The sequence below is a fragment of the Lagenorhynchus albirostris genome, chromosome 1, assembly GCF_949774975.1.
Source record: "Lagenorhynchus albirostris chromosome 1, mLagAlb1.1, whole genome shotgun sequence".
Taxonomy (NCBI): domain Eukaryota; kingdom Metazoa; phylum Chordata; class Mammalia; order Artiodactyla; family Delphinidae; genus Lagenorhynchus; species Lagenorhynchus albirostris.
This window is the reverse complement of record NC_083095.1, coordinates 168592578-168606797: the sequence shown is the minus strand read 5'-3', so window position 1 is coordinate 168606797 and position 14220 is coordinate 168592578.

Genomic DNA, 14220 nt, shown 5'->3' with positions numbered 1-14220 from the left:
CCCATTGTCTGTTGCACCACAGTTTATTTCTCCATTCATGTGTTGAAGGACATCTTGGTTGCTTCCAAGCTTTGGCCATTATAAACAAAGCTGCTATAAACAACCCCGTGCAGCTTTTTGTGTGGACACAGTTTTCAGGTCATTTGGCTAAATACCAAGGAGTGGGATTGCTGGATCTTATGTTAAGAATATGTTGTTTTACAAGAAGTTGCAACGTCCAAAAGTGAGTGTACCATTTTGCATTTCCATTCTGATAAGTTTTCTAAACATTTATGTATCTGTTCCAGTTAGTAATCCAAAAAACACTAAGAAAATGTACAATTTTAGAAGGGAAGGAGAATATTTAAATGCTCTAGTAGTTAGGACAAGACCCTTTCTCTTACAAACTCACTATATTCTTGTTTAAAAACACACTTTTCCCTCCAACTCCCTCACTTGTCTGTTGGCCCCCAAGCCTATAACTGCTCGTATGCCCTGAAGATCAGCTTGGTAACAGCCTCCTATATCTCTCCCAACACAAATCTCAGTTCGCCAGCAAGAACGACCTTACTTTGTAAGAACATTTATCTCAAAGTGAATTTTTAAGAGATGCTGAAAACTCCCCACTTCCATCCCATTCTTCCTAGAAAATAAATATCCATTGAAGATTCACTTCCGTGTGTTAAGACAGTGCCCAGAAGCCAGCATTTAAGACGCAAATGGCCCTTGGAGAGGAATGCATTTAGCCACGAGCACTTTAGCGTGGGTACTTGTATCAGGATATGCTGTCCAGTTCCCTTCCGCAGCCCCAAGAGAAGGAGGGAGACTAGTGGCCTTTAAAAGAAAAGAATCCAAGATTTGAATGGTTGCCAGGAAGAAACAGCTGGGATCAGCAGGAAGGCTCTAGACACTTGGCAGGAATCTACCCTGGGCAGGAGATGGGGGAGTCAAGGTTCAAAGGCAAAATAGCAAAGCGTTTATTTAATTCACAGTTATTCCCGAGAGGTGTCCCCGTCTTTACAGTTAACCTCTGGAGATTCCGATCGTCTCCCGTTATACAAATCCGGATCAGCGGGAGAACCCAGAGCTTTGTCCTCACCGGGAGGTGGGTTGGGTTGGTGGATCCCCAACGGGCTGGCCGGCTGCCACCGTGCTATCCCCGGGGCCTAGGGCCAGTTGTTCCTGCCAAGAGTCATAAATCAAGAGTTTTAACCTGTTGCTCTGAAGGTCGAGTCCACAGCTATTTTTCTTGTAGTGCTTTAGCACCCAGTTGAGCTCGCGGCTCATGAGGCTCGCAGGAGCCAGGGCACGGCTTGCTCCAGACTGTGTTGGCTGAAAAGTGTCCCTAAGACACACTGCTCTGATGTGGCTGCAACTGAGATTTGGGGTTTTAATATTTTGCTGCCTAGTCGAAGCCTACAGTACTTAAAAGGCGTTCCATCTCACTTAACCATTGGCGGAGCACATTAGGAGTCCTGGGGTGCCGAAATACTTGCCTTCAAGCCTCTTCCTATCCAATAGGAGTGCTTAAACAAATGCAGAATTAAGTTGTTCATGTGAGACGGTTCGTGATAAATAGTAAGAAGGATGCCGATTTCCACGGAGGGAGCGATGGATGTGGTGGAGAGGGGGTGGGAGTTGTAGGGGGTGTAGGGACGCAAGGGATTATCCAGTGGACTCAATGCAATCCCGGGGTCCTTGTAAGGAGAAGGCAGGGGACACAGGGTGAAAGGAGAGGTGACAACAAAGGCAGAGATTGAAGCGGGTGATGCATTTTGAAGATGGAGGAAGGGGCCACAAGCCAAGGAATGCAGGCAGCCTCCAGGAGCTGGAAAAGGTTAGAACAAAACTCTCCCCTGGAGCCACCAGAAGGGATGCAGCTCTGCTGACATTTTTACTTTGGGCCAGAAGACCCATTTCTGACTTCTGACCTCCCAAACTGTAAGACAATAAATTGGTGTTGTTTTAAGCCACTAAATTTGTGATAACTTGTTACAGCAGTACAGGAAACGGAAAACGCCCAGGGATGGACAATTTCATTTTGCAATTTTATTTGGGGTGTTTGGCAACAGAGAAGGAAGGTTAAACACCCAGACTCTGGAGTCAGATGGCCAGAAACCAAACCCTAGTGGGCAGCTCTGTGAATTGGGTACATTACTTAACTTCTTTGGGTCTCAATTTACATTTTTTGGTAAAATGGATCCCGGTCATAAGGATTTACACGAGTTAATGCAGGTAACATTCTTGGAACAGTGTCTGGTACACAGCAAATGCTCGACACATTTTAGTTCATTCATATAATATTTTGCAGCACATTTCAGCAAATGTTGTAGCTAGGATTGTGTTGAGCTCTCTAATGCTGCTTTAGGATGGCTGCTACTGTAACCATAGTAACTGCTTAAAAATCCAGAAAATGGGCTTTTTCAATACTCACCCCCAACAGATGCCTCACGGCTGTGATGACTTTGCGGCTCGGGGAAAGCCCCCCATTGCTCCTCCACAGCTGCACGTACTTCCTTGGGAAGGATTCTCTTTCTTCTTCCTCTTTCAGAGTCTCTGAAGAGAGGATCAGAACATTCGTGCCATCTGGTCTTGGTAGTTCTGTGGTTCTTGAAACCCAGTTTCATTTCTGTTTATGAAGGTAGAAAATCCTCCAGGCTATATTTAAAACAGTTTCAAGACCAGCCTGACTGTACTGTTCCTGGCTCACCCTGGGAAATTGCCCTTCCTGGTAATGAACTTCTCCTTCCTAAACTGAAGCATATACAGGATTTTTTTTCTAGGAGCCCAAACTTGGAAGAGACTGATCTGGGCTTTGTGAGTGGCAATGAACAACGTTTGTGTGTGTGTGTGTGCGTGTGTTTGTGTGTGCACGCACGTGCTCACGCACCATCTAAGCAGGCATGCAAGCATTCAGCTGCACCGTTAGCGGCATTTCAAAGCTGGCCCTTGGAACTCGAACTGTAACAAGAGTAACGATTCACTGAGTGTGGAACGGATCTTCAGAGCTGTACAAAGCAGGAGCTTTTAAGGTCAATCATACTGTTTCTGGGGGGAAGGAACTATTGCCTCATCCCAGGTCAGGAAGATGTTTGTCTATGAATCCTTTTAAGAGATTTATGGTTTTAGCCCTTACACTTAGGTCCTTGATCATTTTTGAATTAATTTTTATGTATGGTGGGAGGCAGAGGCTCAAATTCATCCCTTTGTATGTGGATGTCCCATCGTCCCAGCACCATTTGTTGAAAAGGCTACTCTTCCCCCCATTGAATTGTCGTGGCACACTTACTGAAAATCAATTGCCTGATAATGCAAGGGTTTATTTTTGGACTCACTGACCTGTATATTCATCCTTATGGCAGCATCACACCATCTTGATCACTGTTTTTTGTAGCAAGTTGTGAAATTGTGAAGTGTGAGTCCTCCCACTTTGTTCTTTTCTTGAGATTGTTTTGGTTATTTGGGGCCCCTTGTATTAGGATCAGTTTGTCAATTTCTGCAGAAGAAAGGTGGCATATATATGTGTATATATATATATATATATATATATATATTTTTTTTTTTTTTTTTTGCGGTACGCGGGCCTCTCACTGTTGTGGCCTCTCCCGTTGCGGAGCACAGGCTCCGGACGCGCAGGCTCAGCGGCCATGGCTCACGGGCCCAGCCGCTCCGCGGCATGTGGGATCCTCCTGGACCGAGGCACGAACCCGTGTCCCCTGCATTGGCAGGCGGACTCTCAACCACTGCGCCACCAGGGAAGCCCTTTTTGGATAGAGATTGAGTTGAATCTGAAGATCAACTTGGGGAATATTGCCATCTGGACAATCTTTCAGTTCACGGACGCATCCTTGAATCCTTTGACAGCCTTGAATTCTGAACTAATGTCTCTAATATGTACCTGCCTGCTTAGCAAGTGTCAGGCAGGTGACTCTGACATGTCTAGTCAGAGCACTGAGCAGTGAATTAGTTGGATTTGGGGACATTCACTATCTATGCGCTTTTCTGGGCTGCTTACGTCTCTAGGATGGAACACGGCACCAAAAGGCCAAACAACTTCACCAGTTCAATGACCACAGGCTTTTTCCCCAGTCTCAGTCAGGTATCAGTCAGATGCTCGATGTTGGTAGGATGAAGTACAGTGAAACTACTTTTCGTCTTCATAGTCATATGCTGTTCTTTTGGGGATGTCATCTACTCCACGTGAGCCTAGATAATGCTTGGGTGGCCTCCTGTGTCCCATCTATTCATCTACCAAAGAGTTTCTTCGAGTCTAGAGCTGGAGAGGGGTGTTCTCCGAGGAAGAGCCCGACGGTCCAGTGAAGATAGTTGCAGTAACTACATCAACCCTTGAGCATCAAGGAATTAGGAGGACATGACAGCTTCCGGTGTCATTTTAGGAAAGCAGGGGCTGGTAGTCCCACACTTTCGAGCTGTAGGATTCAAACCATCAGTGGGGCTGTGAAATCAATGCAGCAGTTCCCAACCAGAATACGTGAGAAGTGCAATAACGAATAGAACAAGTTCATCGGGAAAGGTAAGAGTATGTTTTGTTTCTTGAAACTGCGAATACCAATGTAAATAATTTTTGAGGTTTTGGCGCTTTTGTAGCTGCTGCACGTTTGTTACTTCAGCTGCCCTTGTCTCTTTCTCTATAGTGATGAGCAGAAGAGGTTTAAAACAATAAGATCTGAGCGTTTAGCTCTGAGCTCGTTAGAAAGAGCAAAGCACAAGGAGATTGAGCTGGACGGACAATGACTCCATTAGCGGTGGGTACTCTGGAAGGGGAGAGGCAGCCTGCTAAATGACCCAGTCCTTTGGAAATAAAAGAACTCATTCACGAGAAACTGGCCTGGGACTGAAAAATGACCACAGGATTTTACCAGCAAGAAGCCTAAATGTTCCTCCTCATTTGGCCACAAGGAAAACAGACCCAGAAAGAAAGCATTTAACTATTTCGGTTTAAATACCTAAACTCACTCTAACTCTGGCCAGTCATGAAATGTGAAAGTTGAAATTGACGATATATGCACTTCTCATGCTAGACAGGCACTTTTTTTTAACACTTTTTGCCATGTGGAATAAGATAAGGACAATTCATATGTATGAAATTCCTTTGCAGGGGATCAAGGGTAAGAACCTGACCCCCAGGGAATAATGTGCTCCAAATCCGAACTATCTGCTACATCCTTAGCTATTAGGTCAAGGGCTTCAGGCAAGGAAAGTCCTTCAAAATAAAGATTAGGAAGGCATACAGGGCACCTGGGTGTATATCCAGGAGTTTCAAGTGTTTTTTATTCACTAACTGAGACTTAACACCTTGCTGAACAAGGCTGCGGCAGGTCAAGTGTAAGTGAGGACAAGATAGGACGTTTAACTCCCATCAAAAAGAAGGCAGGTTCTGATTAAGCCTCAGAATGTGGTCTGAGGAAGCAGAGGTATCGTGTGTGTACATGATATTCTGGGTCCAGCAAATCCCCTCCTCCCACTCTTCTCCTGAGACCTCAGGGGAAATAGAAGCGCATGTCTATATATACGGTAAAGAGTAAAGGACGGTGCACCTTCCCAAGAGACCCCACTGGGTGAAACCTTAAAATTTTCAGTTGTTGAACCCTAAAGATCAACTTGCACCCTTCCTATAAAAGCCCTTCAAGCCCAGGAATAAAAATGCCATCGGGTACAACTCAGCGCTCTGGAAATACAGATTCCCCCCAGCCCAGGGGGTGAGATCCAAGGAGGAGTGTGCCTGCCACGTTGGTGCCTAGATTCCATCCCTGGCACCCCTAGCCACACCTCTTCTCTGCTCTATTTCTTTCCTTGTTTTAATTCCCCACGCGGTACCTTTCATCCCCTTGACTCATTTATTTTGTAACTGGAAGTCTGTACCTTTTCATCTCCCTCGACTGTTTCTTTCCTCCACCAGCCCTGCTCCCTTCGGGCAACCACCTGTTTGTTCTCTGTATCTATAACTCTGTTTCTGTTTGGTTATGTGTGTTCATTTGGTTTTTTGTTGTTGCTGTTGTTTTTAGATTCCACATATAAGTGAAATCGTACAGCATTTGTCTTTCTCTGTCTGACTTATCTCACTGAGCATAATACCCTCTGGGTCCATCCATGTTGTCCCAAACGGCATGATTTCATTCTTTTTGATGGCCGAGTAATATTCCATTGTATATATACACCACATATTCTTTATCCATTCTTCTGTTGATGGCCCTAGACTCCATCCCTGGCACTCATATCCACACCTCTGTTCTACTTTTAGGGAAAAAAACCCAAAACAAAACATATTTAAAAACCATGAAGCCCACATTATCTGTGGTCTTGTTTTTAGTATTCTGGGGTTCCAGCCACAGTCCTAGTCTGCTCTTCCTTTTTCCAAATTGCCCTTTCTACTCAATTCTTCTTTACACTTTCCCATTTTTGTCATCAACCCTCTCTATTCCTGATTTCTATATGTTCGACTCTTCTTCTCGGGCTGCCCCTACTTCTGAATCCTATGAAAAGGCTTGTGATGGGGGAGGGGGAAAAGGAGATGTAAAACGCGGAAATAAGACGTTGAGGAATCATCCCAAAGAAATGGGACAAATCCGCGCCACTCCCCCAACCTGAGTCCCACAATGAAGTTTCCACTTGGGTGGTTTTTGCTTCTTTTCACTGCCTCTTTGATACATTTCCCAGATTTTTTTTTTCAAGTCAAGGTCGTATCTGCCAAAGATTGAAGGGCAAAACCCTCCACCCAACAGATAACCCACTACATAACATTTTCTAATTTGTATCAGAATGTGCTTGGAATAAGTCTTTTTTACTTTTTTCCCCCAGAGTCGCTTTACCAAGGTTTTCTGGCTGATTATTTGGCAAGAAGCCTTGATTATATAAAGTTAAACAAAGTTTTAAAAATGTAATTTCCTTATATAAACAACAAGTGCTACACTCTGATAAATAACTTCAGATTTGTTTGCTGTTTTATGTAGGTCCTTAATTCCCAATCCCTCCCACTAAGTCTTTCCTTATATCAATTCTAATTTTAATTTTTAAAGTAAGTGCTGCAAATGATCATAGGTTGAATGAGAGCAAAACCATTCTAATGAATTAGTTATTAAAAGGAAGGACATATGGACTATGTGTTAGAATTTCGTATAAATTCACATCTAAAAGTGATCATCTTATTCATTCAACTCATTTTACAGGTGAGAAAACTGAGGCCCAGGGGTGCGGCAAAATTTGCCCAAAGTTGCACGTGAGTTGGGGGATGTCCTGCCTCCCCTCTGGGCTTCTTCATTTATAGTTCTCTCCACCTGGAAACTAAAGGCCAGCACTTAGCCCTACCTTCACCCCCGCCCCTTTTGTCCTTCTCAGCCTGGTGGTCACTTTCCACAGAATAATTTCTGTGAAAATCCACCAAACCCATAATCCAGCAGAGCAGCCCCTGCTTACCTCCCTCCCACTTATGGCAACGTGGTGCTTTTCGGTTGTTTATTTGTCAGTCTCGGACTCTGAACTGTGAACACTTTTCCTTAGTTCTTTGACACAGAGCTTCTTACAGTCCCTGGCGCCTAATAGATGCTGAATAAATATTTGCTGGGGGATTTATCCAGGTCTCCGGCTCTCCCAGACCATCCTCTTACTTTTATATCAGGACCTGCAAAACTTAGAGGGTACTTTTATTTGGGGCCATGCTGCGCAGCATGTGGGATCTTAGTTCCCTGACCCGGGATTGAACCTGCGCCCCCTGCAGTGGAAGCATGGAGCCTGAACCACTGGACAACCAGGGAAATCCCTAGAGTATACTTTTCACATTGGTTTTTCATTCTCTTCGGCGAGTTTTAGGCAAAGAGGTGGATTCCCACTTTTAAAGTCCTTTGTAAAGACAAAAACTCCACTGTGGTCCTCCTGACTCTTAGCTTAGAGACCTATCCAGGATGCTGGGACGCCCGGCAGAGTGTGAGGGCAGTTCCATGTTGCTCTGTGTTCACATGCTACATGTTAACATGCTACTACCCACAGTCACATCCACCTAAAACTCCCTCACTGAGATTTTCAGAGAGAACTTTTCTCCGTTAGTCTTTGTTGAGGAGCACACCATAACTAATTTTAAAATGTAATTCCATTTTTTGTTATACTGGAAATCATTCATTATCTTTCTGGCATTTCATCCATGTCAGCAACTGACTCCAAATGGTGATGTAAGGATTTTTTGATGAAATGCAGTATTAAAGACTGACCTTTCCCCTATCTTTCTTCATCTTTAAACGTCTGTGCCAAATATATTTCTGCGTTTAGGCGCCTCCAAAAGTTGTAGAACTTGGCAATTCTTCAGCAATGACCTAATCTGGCCACTTTACTGTATAAATGAGGAAACTTGCTCATCACTGAGCACAGCAGAGCTCAGTGTTTCGTGGAGCCTCAGCCCACTGAGCTCTCCCTGTTCAACCTCCTCCATGCTCTCCCCTGCACCTATGCAAGCCAGTCATGAAGAGACATCCAACAATGGCTTATTCTCTTTGGTTCCATTTAATTCACGTTGAAGTGTGTCCATGACGTTAAGGCCCTGTGACAGCTGGATGTAATGGGGATGATGTTAGTAACAAGGCCACTGATGCACTGTCCTTCTAAACGATTCCCCTCTGTCATTCTCTGGGGATCATCACCATTCTATGCCAAGAAGCTAATTTTTTCAGGGAAGGAAAAGGTGGATACCACCTAAAATGAGACCGCACCTTGTAGCATAGGCAGGCTTGCATGGGGGTTGAGCCAGCCTGTGGGTCCCTGTCTCCCTTAGCCTGGAGGGGTGTTGAGGGTCTGAAAGTCACTGCTGGTGTGGAATACAGCACCTGGGGAACCAGTCTGCCACTCCAACAAAAGTACCATTCAGAGTAAGGTTTTCAGTTTTACTCAGTCAGGTAACATCTGAAATCACCAATAGCTGGAATGGTGACAATAGCATGAAACTGGACCTGGAGATGGTCTCCAAGTCTATGCAACACTTCTCAAAACTCTACGAGCTGAACGTTAAAAGGAATGTTACTATAAATCATGAAGATCCTATCTGGCTCAAGGGAAAAAACTAAAAGCCTGCCCGGGGCTCTGTTTTCAGGGCCTCTGATGATTTCAGGATATTAAATGTCAGTGACACTCTTGGCCATAAGCTCTTTGACAATGGGTCCGTGGCCCCTGTTGAACAGCGGGCATGCAGCCACGTTACTGAAGATCGCAAATTGGCAACAGACAGAAAATCTAGGTTATGGACTGTAAAATGCCCTCAAGCATTTTCTCAACAAATGCAGCATCGTGTGAAAGATTTACAAGGACGCAATATTGTAGTAAAGGGAAAGTTCTCGCAACAGGAATGAGGGGTGTCTCGCCCGTGGAAAACCTCACTCCTCTTCTGGTGCGTTAGGTTGTTACAGAAAAGCAGGTGTTGATACAAGAAGAGTCTGACCTAGGAATAAAGTAATAAAGTAGATCAAATGCAATAAGCAATCATCCCAGAAACCAACTGCTCAAGACGCTGGTTATTAAACACTGATTTTTCTCCATAACTGACTATACAGTAGGCCTAATCCAGACACTAAGGTGGTGTCAGATACTTTGTTTATTCGTTTCTTTATTTAGCAGGTATTTTATTGAAAGCGTATTGTGCCAGGCATTATTATAGACTCCAGAGATAACAACATGGAAAAGAGAAAATCTCTGATCTCGTGGCGGGTGCTAAGTAAATTTGAATTCTTCCTGATCTTTGGGCATTTTTACTTTAGTATAACAGGTGGGCCTGGGAGAAGCTAAATTACAATAGTGGCACAGTTTGAATCTACAGACTGATAGGGTTAATCCACTTCCTAAAATATACCTGGAGCACCGTGGAAGGCTACACACCTGGTTTTCAGTACATGAGCAGATCAAGTTGCAATGCTATTTATACAATGGAATCCCATTTTGTTCAAATGTATCTGCAGAGAAGAAAGTACCAAAAGGCTTAGCCCAAATTTTATGTATTTATTTATTTATTTTTAATTAATTAATTTATTTTTGGCTGCATTGGGTCTTCTCTGCTGCGCGCGGGCTTTCTCTAGTTGTGGAGAGCAGGGGCTACTTTTTGTTGCGGTGCGCGGGCTTCTCATCGCGGTGGCTTCTCTCGTTGAGGAGTACGGGCTCTAGGTGCACGGGCTTCAGTAGTTGTGGTTCGCGGGCTCAGTAGTTGTGGCTCACGGGCTCTAGAGCTCAGGCTCGGTAGTTGTGGCGCACGGGCTTAGTTGCTCTGCAGCATGTGGGATCTTCCTGGACCAGGGCTCGAACTCGTGTCCCCTGCATTGACAGGCGGATTCTCAACCACTGTGCCACCAGGGAAGCCCTTTTGTTTTTTTTAATTAATTTTTATTGGAGTACAGTTGATTTACAATGTTGTGTTAGTTTCTGCTATACAGAAAAGTGAATCAGTTATACATATACATATATCCACTCTTTTTTAGATTCTTTTCCCATATAGGTCATTATGGAGTATTGAGTAGAGGTCCTTGTGCTATACAGTAGGTCCTTATTAGTTATCTATTTTATATATAGTAGTGTGTATATGTCAACCCCCATCTCCCAACTTATCCCCCACCCCTGGTTCCCCCTTGGTAACCATATTTTGTTTTCTACATCTGTGACTCTATTTCTGTTTTGTAGATAAGTTCATTTGTACCCTTTTTTAAAGATTCTACATATAAACAATATCATACGATATTTATCTTTCTCTGTCTGTACACCCAAATTTTAAAAGCAACCATGGGATAATGGAGGCATTTCATTTACCTCTTGAGGCTTGTCTGTGTTTTCCAAATTTTCTATACTGGGGGTGGGAAAGGAAAATGCAAAGGAAGGAAAATTAAAAAGGATGCGATAGTGAGAAGATACCACTGCAGGCACCTGGGACTCAGCCCTCCTGAGACGTCTGAGAGTCTATGTAGAACGTACACTACAGTTTTCTCCCCAGGAAGCAAGAAGGCTGAGATTTCTATCCATCAACTTCCATCCCTTATTGGCTAAGGGTTGCTCTCAAGGCATTAACTCTCTAGCACTTCTTACCTGTTCTTTATGCAGGACAAGCAACGCTTGTGCCCAAAGAAAGCCCTTGGGTAGAGAGAGACTGGCTCCTTGAGTAAGGATTCTCCAGACTGAGGCTGCAGGGGACCTCTTGGGTGGCCTCAGGGGGTGAGGGTGGGGCAGTGACAGGGTCTGAGACACCTCTGGGGCAGACGGCTTGAAAATCCCAGTGCTTTAACACCATGCGAGTTCCCTTTTTGCTCATGTACATCCTTTACAGGATCAGCAGCTGTCCTGGGCAGCATCCACGGTGCAGTTCCCCCATCTCAGTGGCCCTTGCTCCTGGCAAGCAGACAGGGAGGCGCAAGGTCATGGAAGGGGGTAAGGATGTCTGGTGGCCCCGCCTGGCAGGGGAGGAGGTCGCTTCTGCATGTGATTCATTTTCCCAAACTCAGCCATGTGGTCCGCACTGAACCGTACAGGATTTTGGAAACCCCATCTTCCTGCAGAGTTGGCGAGCGTCTTGCAAGGCTCGAAAGTGAGTCTTGTTTCCTTGCTGAACCCGTGAGAGTTCTCTAAATATCTGGTGCTTACTGGGTGCTCAACGCTTTTTAGAAAATGACCCTGAGTTCTTTATACGGGCTATTTCAGATACAAATAATTCTATGTCATAGTACTGAGAGGCACAGAAGAGAAACCGAGGTCTAGTGTGGCCAGTGCCTTAGACTGGAAGACAGAACAGGAGCTCATTTTGCACCTGCTTTGGACAAGGTCTGTGACTTTGGACATATTAGCCTCTTGATTTGAAAAAGAATAATGTCCTGGGACTTCCCTGCTGGCTCAGTGGTTAAGAATCCACCTGCCAATGCAGGCGACACAGGTTCGAGCCCTGGTAAGGGAAGATCCCACATGCTGTGGAGCAACTAAGCCCGTGTGCCACAGTTACTGAGCCTGCGTTCTAGAGCCCACAAGCCACAACTACTGAGCCCACGTACCACAACTACTGAAGCCCGCGTGCCTAGAGCCGTTGGTCCGCAACAAGAGAAGCCACCACAGTGAGAAGCCCGCGCACCGCAAGGAAGAGTAGCCCCCGCTCGCCGCAACTAGAGAAAGCCCCTGCGCAGCAACGAAGACCCAACGCAGCCGAATAAATAAATTAAATAAATAAATTTATTAAAAAAAAATAAAGTCCTTTATACTCACAACATTCTATGATTATTTAAGCTAAATAGCTGGTTTTTTATATATATATATATATAAAGAATCTATATTTTTACATTGATTATATATGTATATGTATATATACACACACACACACACACACACACACACACATTAAAAAACTCTTCATATTTATGTTGGTTAATTTTATGTGTCCTCTGACTGGGCCACAGGGCGCCCAGATTACACATGATTTCTGGGTGTGTCTAGGTGTGTTTCGGATTGAGATTAACATTTGAATCAGCGGACTCAGTAAAGGGTAAAGAAGATCACCCTCCCCTATGCAGGAGGGGCCTCATCCAATCCGCTGGGGGCCTGAATAGAGCAAAAGGTGGAGGAAGAACATGGGCCCCTTTTGCTTCCTGTCTACCTGCTGAGCCGGGACATTGGACTTCTCCTGCCCTTGGACTGGGGCTTACATCCTGGGCTCCCTGCATCTCAGGCCTTTGGACTCAGACTGGAACCACAGCACTGACTCTCCAGGGCTCCGGCTTGCTGAACGCAGATGGTGGGACTTCTCAGCCTCCATCATGGCATGGGTCAATGCTTCATAATACAACTCTTCATAGATATTGGTTCTGTTTCATATATTATTGGTTCTGTTTCCCTGGAGAACCCTGACTAGTAAATATAGAACAGGGCCAGGTGGGGTTACAACCAGGACTTGAGCGCCCACTCTGGAATGTTCTGTACTTGTTGAATGACCCTGCATATTCATACACCTGTGTGTGTTGAACTTGACCCTTTCAGTCGTGCCATCTTATTATTATCTTGCCTTCCCCTCAGAGAGGAAGTGTGTTCGTCCCGTGGGGCAGCCAGGCAGGTGTGTGTCGTCAGAGGTGAGGGAATGCTGGCAGCAGCAGGGGTTGCATCCCTGTCCTGTGGGCTGTGACAGTAGAAACAACACAGGATCTATTGAGAAACACGAGGAGAGCACAGCCCTGAGGTCAGTCTGGCCTCACCCGCAAAGCCGTGTGCCTTGCTCAGTGCTAACGTTTCTAGGGAGAGAGGAGCTTTGGATATTTATTACGCACCAGAGACCAGTAAACCACATGCCGATTAAAAGGCTACATTTTTCTAGCTAACAAAACAGTGCGCAGTGCCAAGCAACAGGGAAGTCTTTTTTCAGCAATGTTAACACAGACAAGGCAGTCGGCGAAGGACCGTAATTCCAGGAAACTCAGCTAAAAGAATTTGACATTATAATAGGAACAGTTAGTTACACCTTTAGAGCCCAGTTTATTTCAGAAAAAAAATACTGAGTGTTTTTCCTATCAGATACGGGAAACCATATGAAACATCTTCAGTAACTTTTTCATTCTTCATTAATTGGTTTCATTCTTCATTAAATTCTCCAGATATAGATTGAGTGGCATTTCAGCAGGCATCCATATGGGCCCTTGACATTACCACCATGGGACTTGGGGGTCAAGGGGCACCAACACAAGCTCACATGAAGCTCAATCTACGACTTTGTCATAACAAAGTCCTTTGTCTGTGACCCTGGGGTCTCCTGTCTTCTACCAGCACCTGTGAAACACTATCAGGAAAGCTCGATAGCTTGTAAATAGAATAAAATCTCAAATTCTACATAATTCCTGACAAGGCCACACAACCAGTAAAAGGTGAAACTTTAATTTGCACCTTAATAGTTTGTCTCTGAAGTCCACAGTCTTAAACAAACACTTTTCATACTGCATCAAAGCTAGGGAACTAATTTTTCCAGTAGAGTGAAGGCAGGATTTTAAAGGGAATGCTGCATTTGGATTGAATATTGGAGAACAAACGGGCATGTAAGAGAAGACAGGGGAGAGAGGATCCTCCAGGCAGAAGGACTATAGAGCAAAGGCTGGAGGCACACAGTAGGTTCCAGACACAGTGAGAAGGGTGTTGTCAACTGCAGTGCTGCGGAATTGCCTGGGCAACGGGGCAAGAGAGGAGGCTGGGAAGAAAGGCAGAGGCCAGAACATGAGTGGGTATGTGTGCTCACTTATCTTT